At 49.6% G+C, this 8,565-nt stretch overlaps 2 non-coding genes across 2 annotated transcripts; both read right to left on the reverse strand.

Annotated features, from left to right (window-relative positions):
- Positions 1 to 319: 319 nt before the first annotated feature.
- Positions 320 to 420, reverse strand: LOC112429240 (small nucleolar RNA U13). The gene has a single exon (XR_003021404.2). It is a non-coding gene; the product is annotated as a small nucleolar RNA U13 (small nucleolar RNA).
- A 5,209-nt stretch (positions 421 to 5,629) lies between these two features.
- On the reverse strand, positions 5,630 to 5,813 carry LOC112429238 (U2 spliceosomal RNA). Its single transcript, XR_003021402.2, has one exon. It is a non-coding gene; the product is annotated as a U2 spliceosomal RNA (small nuclear RNA).
- Between the last annotated feature and the right edge of the window lie 2,752 nt (positions 5,814 to 8,565).

Raw genomic sequence — 8,565 nt, forward strand, 5'->3', positions numbered from 1 at the left:
TAGCCTTCAGCCCCTCTCCCCTCCCTGGAGGTTGGGGGGCAGAGCCGAAAATCACACCCTTCTAATCCTGCCTTTGTCTTTCTGGTAATCAGCCCCCTTCTGAAGCTACCTAGTGGCTGCCAGCCATCAGTCAACTCATTAGCACACAAAAATATATCACTTTGGAGAGTCTAAGGATTTTAGCAGTTGTATGCCAGGAAATGGGAAGAAGACCAAATGTGTATCTCACAATATCACATACCATACTTTTCCAACGCCATTTATTGAAGTTTATCTTCCACACTGCTCTGAAGTTCTTTGTTATTTTACTTTTTTCTCACGTCAGACTGGTAACAGGCAGACCTTACCAGGTTTGAGAAAGGCACGTCCCACACATGAGTGTGAAAACCCAACCATCATGCTTATGAACTGCAAACAGATCTGCCTTTGTTATTCAACAAATGTCCATTTGTTCATGGTTCTGCTGCTGGTTTCTGTACTCTGTCATATCTTTGCACCAGTACTCCTCTGTCTTCATTATTTAGTTTCATGAGAAGTCTTTATATTTGCTAGAGTAAGTCATCTCCCTATTCCTGTCTTTCCATATTCAAGTATGTGTTGATTTATCTTGGCATTTTGTTTATATATAAACTTTAAATCTGGCTCATCAATTTCTGTAAACACTTGCAGTTTTGCTTGGGGCTACACTGAATCTGTAGGTTAATTTGAGGAGAACTGACATCTTTCCAGCGTTAGAACTTTCAGTATATGAACATGGCTTATGCCTCCATTTATATGAGCATTCTTTATTCTTTTATGTTCCCAGATGATGGACTTTGTTCACCAAACTCCTCCTAGAATCCTGAAAGGCCACACGTTTTAAGCCCTAGGCCCAATGTCACATATAATGCCTGTGCAATTCATGGGTTTATTTATGTCAGATGTAATTTCATTTTTTACATTTTTATTTATTTATTTATTTTTTTGGGACAGGGTCTCACTCTTACCCAGGCTGGAGTGCAGTAGCGTGATCATGGCTCTCTGAAGCCTCGACTTCCCAGGCTCCATTGATCCTCCCACCTCAGCCTCCTCAGTAGCTGGGACCACAGGCGTGTGCCACAGGCATTCACACATGCACAGGTGTGTGCAGTAGAGACAGGCTTTCACCATGTTGCCCAGGCTGGACTCGAAACTCCTGAGCTCAAGTGATCCTCCCGCCTTGGCTTCCCAAAGTACTAGGATTACAGGTATGAGCCATGGCACCCAGGCAGGCGTAATTTCAAGTACTGAAGAAGCTTACAAAGATAAGGACTTTATTAAAAGAATATTTGCAGGCTGGGTGCAGTGGCTCACTCCTGTAATTCCAGCACTTTGGGAAGCCCAAGGTGGGCGGATCACCTGAGATCAGGAGTTTGAGACCAGCCTGGAAACATGGTGAAACCCCATCTCAACTAAAACTACAAAAATTAGCCAGGCGTGGTGGCGCGCGCCTGTAATCCCAGCTACTTGAGAGATTAAGGCAAGTGATTCGTTTGCATCCGGGAGGTGGAGGTTGCAATTAGCCGAGATCATGCCACTGCACTCCAGCCTGGGCGACAGAGTGAGACTCTGTCTCAAAAAAAAAAAAAAAAAAAAAGCCGGGCGCGGTGGCTCACATCTGTAATTCCAGCACTTTGGGAGGCCGAGGTGGGCAGATCACGAGGTCAGGAGATCCAGACCATGCTGACTGACACGGTGAAATTCCATCTCTACTAAAAATGCAAAAAAATTAGCTGGGCGTGGTGGCGGGCGCCTGTAGTCTCAGCTACTCGGGAGGCTGTGGCAGGAGAATGGCCTGAACCTGGGAGGCGGAGCTTGCAGTGAGCCGAGATCTTGTCACTGGACTCCAGCCTGGGCGACAGAGCGAGACTCCGTCTCAAAATAAATAAATAAATAAATAAATAAATAAATAAATAAATATTGCAATGTGAAGAAATTTGGGAGAAAGGAAAATAAAGTGGGAGAAGAAACAAAATGGAGGCCCCTGCAAGTCCAGGCTGTGTAGCTGCCCGGTCTGGGTGAGAGATTATTGTCACCATTTAGCAGGCAGGCACAGATTTCACCTTTGGGCAGCCCTGAATGTCAGGCTCAGCACCATGAAATTTCACACTTTATTGTGGGCTCCCATTGTTGCGCTCTGATTATTTGATTCAGCTAACATGGTACTGGCACATTTCATCTTCAAATAACCCTTGCTGAGGCAAATTTTTTTTTTAATTCCATTTTAAGATGAAAAGTAAGGTTAAAGAGGTTAAGTGATCTGCCCTTAGCCACGTATAGAAGTTAGCATGTTCAAGTCCATCTTCTGATTCCAAGGCCAATGCCTGCCCTCCTTCCATTCTACCTCCCCACAGTGTGTGGGATTTCTGCTCTTGCTGTTTCATAAGCTCTGGACACTTGAAAGATATCTAATATACAGAAGGCAGATGCTAGTTATTATCGGACAAGCTGAAGTGAAAGCACGAAAGGGCTCAGGAATCACTTCTTTTCTTTTTGTTTTTTTTTCCTTTTTTGAGATGAAGTCTCACTCTGTAGCCCAGGCTGGGCTGCAGTGGTGCAATCTCCGCTCATTGCAACCTCTGCCTCCAGGGTTCAAGCGATTCTCCTGCCTCACCCTCTCGAGTAGCTAGGACTACAGGCATGCATCACCATGCCCCGCTAATTTTTGTATTTTCAGTAGAGACATGATTTCACCATGTTGGCCAGGCTAGTCTTGAACTCCTGATCTCAGGTGATGCAGCCGCCTCTGCCTCCCAAAGTGCTGGCATTACAGGCCTGAGCCACTGAGCTGGGCCAGGAATCACTTCATGATGGCATTACCAAGGGCTGTAGATGCTGAAATTTATCAGAAAGGGATATTCTTGTTTCTGTGACGGACAAGCGCTGCCCCACCCAGACTCCTTAAGGCTCTTCCAACCCTGAAATAAACCGTGGTGTAGAGCATTTATATGCTAAAGAGATCACTTTCTTGCTTACTTTATCCATTATTTCCATGGCTCTCTCTTGTCCCTAAGCTGCTCCTGTGTCTACGGTTTCACCCTGGAGGGCCAAAAGTTCCAACAGGCAAGTAAAGCTCATGCTTGCTTAGCCCACAAAGGGGGAACAAGTACTGCATACTTCGCATTTCAACATCTCTTTTGGGGGTACCAGGGTATACAACTCCCTTGTCCTGGTTTTATTATTTATTTATTTTTGAGACAAGGTCTGCCTCTATCACCCAGGCTGGAGTTCAGTGGAGCTATAATGGCTCACTGCAGCCTTGACCTCCCTAGGCTCAAGTGATCCTCCTACCTCAGCCTCCCAAAGAGTTGGGACTACAGGCATACAACATCATACCCGGCTAAGTTTTTGTATTTCTTTCTAGAGACAGGGTTTTGCCACTGTCCAGGCTGGTTTCCAACTCCTGGGCTCAAGTGATCTATCCACCTCAGCCTCCCAAAATGCTAGGATTACAGGCTTGAGCCACCATGCCTGTCCTGTCCTGGTTTATAACAGATGAGGTGAGGCTGCTATGCAGCTTTTATTTTGAAAAAGAACTATGCAGTTAGATTTCCCTGACTGTTCTTTCCTCAAAGAGCAACTCATTTCTCCATCTTCCTTTAATCTTGTCATAATGTATCCAAGGATGATATAAGCCCACCTCCACCAACAGTAGAAGAAAGACGCAAAAACACCACACCTTTACCAATCAATGGCTATGTCCTCATCCTCAAGCCCTCAGGAGTAAATAAGTTTTGCAAATGAAATTTTATTTTACCTATAGAAAGACTAAAGATTTTTAATCAAAAATGCAATTTATTGCTTCTACCCAAGATCAAGGGTAATATCTGTGCTTATTATGTAATATCTGACACATCCACTAGCTGAGAACAAAATAATAAGTGGGTTTTAGGAGCAGAAGATAGTGTAATCTTGCTTCATCCACTAGGTGTGCGGGTTCAACAATGCAGTAACAACCAGAACAACGGTGCTCCAGATAAGTGATGACTCCAGTACGGCTCTGGCCCTCATGCTCTCAGTTTTAATACAAAACCTGCCTTTTTCCCTTTTATTTTTAATTTTTTTTTACTTTTATTTTTTGAGGCGGAGTCTTCCTTTGTCGCCCTGGCTGGAGTGCAGTGGTGGATCTCTGCTCAGTGCAACCTCTGCTTCCAGGGTTCAAGTGATTCTCCTGCCTCAGCCTCCGGTTTAACTGTGATTACAGGCGTGCACCACCACGCCCCAGCTAATTGTATTTTCAGTAGAGACAGGGTTTCAACATGTTGGCCAGGCTGGTCTCGAATTCCTGACCTCAGGGTATCTGCCCACCTCTGCCTCCCAAAGTGCTGGCATTACAGGCGTGAGCCACTGCACCTGGCCTTTCCTTATTTATTTTTTTGAGACAAGGTCTCTCTGTCACCCAGGCTGGAGTGCAGTGGCTCCATCTCAGCTCACTGAAATCTCCGCCTCCCAGGTTCAAGCAATTCTCCCACCTCAGCCTCCCGAGTAGCTGGGATTACAGGCGCCCGCCACCAAACCCAGCTAATTTTTGTATTTTTAGTACAGATGGGGTTTCACCATGTTGGCTAGGCTGCTATTTTTATTTTTTTATTGAGACAGAGTCTCGCTCTGTTGCCCAGGCTACAGTGCAGTCGCGGGATCTTGGATCACTGCAACCTCCACACCCCGCCCACCCCCCACGGGTTCAAATGATTCGTCTTTGCTGGGATTAGAAGCGCCCACCACCACGCCCAGCTAATTTTTGTATTTTTGGTAGAGACAGGGTTTCACCATGTTGGCCAGGCTGGTCTCAAACGCCTGACCTCAGGCCATCCTCCCGACTTGGCCTCCCAAAGTGCTGGGATTACAGGCGTGAGCCACCATGCTTGGCCTCCTTTTTATCTTTGTTATTTTTTGGGACAGGGTCTTGCTCTCTCATCCAGGCTGGAGTGCAGTGGCACAATCACGGCTCCTTGACCTCTTGAGTTCATGCAACAATCCTCCCACCTCAGCTTCTTAGGTAGCTGGGACTAAAGGCATGAGCCACCACACCCAGCTAATTAAAAACTTCTTTTTATTTTTTTGTAGAGTGCCAGGTGCAGTGGCTCATACCTGTAATCCCAGCACTTTGGGGTTGGGTGCGAGGATCGCTTGATCCCTGAGCCCAGATCCCAGGAGTTTGAGACTAGCCTGGGTAACGCGGGGGAAACACCTCTACAAAAAACAAAAACAAAAAAACCATATATACATATGAAAACAAAAAACTTCACACTTGCCCATTGTTATGGCACGCGCCTGCTATTTCCAGGGGCTGATGTGGATGAACCCAGGAGTCCAAGGATGCATTGAGGGAGCCAGAATCACGCTGTCTCAGAAAACTCAGTCTTGCCATATTTGCTCACGCTGATCTTGAACTCCCAGGCTCAATCTTCCTTCAAAAGAGCTGGGATTGCTGTGCGTCAGCCACCTCATCGTGGAAAATTTAATCGAAACGGTAGACCTATGTCTTCTAAATTGCTAGCATGCCTGTCTTTTCTTTTTAGCCATACTGTTATAAAGTCATACGCAACCACAAAAACTCGACATTAATGAAGGCACGAACAACTCTGTCTTTATTAGTATTTAAGAGACGAAGCGCACTATCGTTCCTGGAAATACTACCATACCAGGTCTATGAGTGCAAAAGATAGAGCAAGCTCCCATTACCAACTCCTGCTTCCAAAAAATGCCTTTAATATTTACCAGAACAGATACAGATATTAAGCTGATAAGAACACACACTACCGGTCTTCCTAGCCAAAAAGCCCAAAAACAATAGCAGAAGTATGGCCCCCTCCCAGAGCCTCCCTTCTTGCACTCACCTTAAGGTCACGGTGAGAAACCACATTTTCGGTAAACATTTCACTCGTTTTCTGATGTAAACATTACATTGAAAACATACCCTCTTTGAGACATTTTGTCTGCTTCTTGACTTAGTGACTTCGATCTTTGTCGCCCCTTTTCCTTGGTCGCGAGGGCCGTCATTTGCATGTCCCGCCCTCCCTGCACCCAGGAGGCGTGGCCACCAAGGGGCCCGGTCCTGCACAGCGCCCCGAGGAAGCTGGTTTGGAAGCTCTGGAGCGACCCCACTGCCGGGTAAAGGACAATATTTGCCCCGAACGGAAGGGAATTTGGGATGAAGTTGCCGTAAGAGTGTGGGACGAAACTGTTTCGGGCAGAGCAGTCGGAACTCAGACCTGAGGAAAGCATGGGGGCAGGAGTCACTAATATGAATGAGTGGCACGGACAGGGCGGCCTTGCAGCGCCCTCGGTGTTGGAAGGGAAGATCGTGCAGCGCCATGGGGACCAGGGCGGCGGGCCGCAGCTGGGGTGGGGGTGAACGCCGGTCAGGGTGCCTTGGAGCGGATTCTGTCCTCGGGAGCTGCGGTTCTTACTCCTCTGCCGTCACCGGCGGGCGACCTTAGGCAGGGAGTGAAATGCAACGGGAGCCCTGGAGGGAGGGTGAAGCCGCGCATGCAGGAGGAACCTACTATTGGCGAGTTCAGGCCCCGCAGCTGCGGAGGTGGGGGACCACTGTGTGGCGGCCTGCTGAGCGGCTGCGTGCTCCGCGGTTGGAGGGGGGAACCTCCAGCCCACCTCCTTTTTTCAGCCTAGAAACCGCTAGTTACCCCCTTTCTTATGCGACCAAGACAGTAATAACTTTCACCGCCCTCCGGGTCTGCGCCCATTCTCCTCTGAGGATTTGCTCATCCACCGGGAGGCCTGTTTTCCTCACCTGTTGTCCCTCTGGCAGACCCTAGGCCTCTTGGAGTCCAGCCAGCATCTATCTGCCCGCTGTTTCTGAGGTGACAGCATGCTGGCAGCCCTCGCTCTGGGCGCCTCCTTGGCCTGGGCGCCCACTCTGGCCGCGCTTGAGGAGCCCTGCAGTCCGCCACGGCACTGTGGGAGCCCCTCTCTGGGCTGGACGAGGCCGGAGCCAGCTCCCTCTGCTTGCGGGGAGGTGTGAAGGGAGAGGCGCGGGCGGGAACCGGGGCTGTGGCGCTCACAGGCCAGCGGGAGTTCCGGCGGGCGCGGGCTCGGCGGGCCCAGCACTCGGAGCGGCCTGCCGGCGCCGCAGGCCCAGGGCAGTGAGGAGCTTAGCACCTGGGCCAGCAGCTGCAGAGGGTGCGCCGCGTCCCCCAGCAGTGCCGGCCTGCCGGCGCTGCGCTGGAGTTCTTGCCGGGCCTCAGCTGCCTCCCCGCGGGGCCATGCCCGCACCCGCCACCCCGAGGTTGGCTCCCGCGGGGAGCCTCCCCGACGAGCACCGCCCCCTGCTCCGCGGCACTCCGTCCCATCAAACGCCCAGGGGCTGAGAAGTGTGGGTGTAACCCGCAGAACCGGCAGGCAGCTCCGCTCAAGGCTCCCGTGTGGAATCCACTAGGTGAAACCAGTTGGGCTCCTCAGTCTAGTGGGGACTTGGAGAACTTTTATGTCTAGCCAAGAGATCATAAATGCACCAATCAGCACTCTGTGTCTAGCTCAGGGATTGTAAATTTACCAATCAGCACTCTGTCAAAACGGACCAATCAGCTCTCTGCAAAATAGACCAATCAACTCTATGTAAAATGGACCAATCAGCAGGATGTGGGTGGGGGCTTGATAAGGGAATAAAAGCAGGCTGCCAGCGCCAATCAGCGTTTTTCTGAAGGGTGGGAGTGTTGTTGTTTTGCTCTTTGCAATAAATCTGGCTGCTGCTCGCTCTTTGGAGCCAGGTCACCTTTATGAGCTGTAACACTCACTGCAAAGGTCGGTAGCTTCACACTTGAAACCAGCAAAACCATGAACCCACCGGGAAGAATGAACAACTCCAGATGCACTACCATTAAGAGCTGTAACATTAGCTGCGAAGGTCTGCAGCGTCACTCCTGAAGTCAGAGAGACCGTGAATCCACCAGAAAGAAAAAACTGGACACATCTGAACATCTGAAGGAACAAACTTCGGACTACCATCTTTAAGAACTGTAACACTCGGCCGGGCGCGGTGGCTCAAGCCTGTAATCCCAGCACTTTGGGAGGCCGAGACTGGCGGATCACGAGGTCAGGAGATCGAGACCATCCTGGCTAACACGGTGAAACCCCGTCTCTACTAAAAAGTACAAAAAACTAGCCGGGCGAGGTGGCCCAGCTACTCGGGAGGCTGAGGCAGGAGAATGGCGTGAACCCGGGAGGCGGAGCTTGCAGTGAGCCGAGATCCAGCCACTGCACTCCAGCCTGGGCGACAGAGCAAGACTCCCGTCTCAAAAAAAGAAAAAAAAAAAAAAAAAAACTGTAACACTCACCGGGAAGGTCTGCAACTTCATTCTTGAAGTCAGCTAGACCAAGAACCCCCCAATTCCGGACACAGTTCCCACCCACCACACTCTCTCCCTAGTTCTATCCCAGCTCTAAACAGTTGGAGTTCAAACCTCAGACCATGACAGCACATGAGCCTGAACTCCAGTATGGCCCTGGACAAGTTCCTTAATCTCTCTGAGCCTCGGCTTTCTTGAAGCAGCGGTAACATTATTAGTAGCCTCCTGGCCCCAGTAC

The sequence above is a fragment of the Macaca nemestrina genome, chromosome 13 (assembly GCF_043159975.1).
Source record: "Macaca nemestrina isolate mMacNem1 chromosome 13, mMacNem.hap1, whole genome shotgun sequence".
NCBI classification, from domain to species: Eukaryota; Metazoa; Chordata; class Mammalia; order Primates; family Cercopithecidae; genus Macaca; species Macaca nemestrina.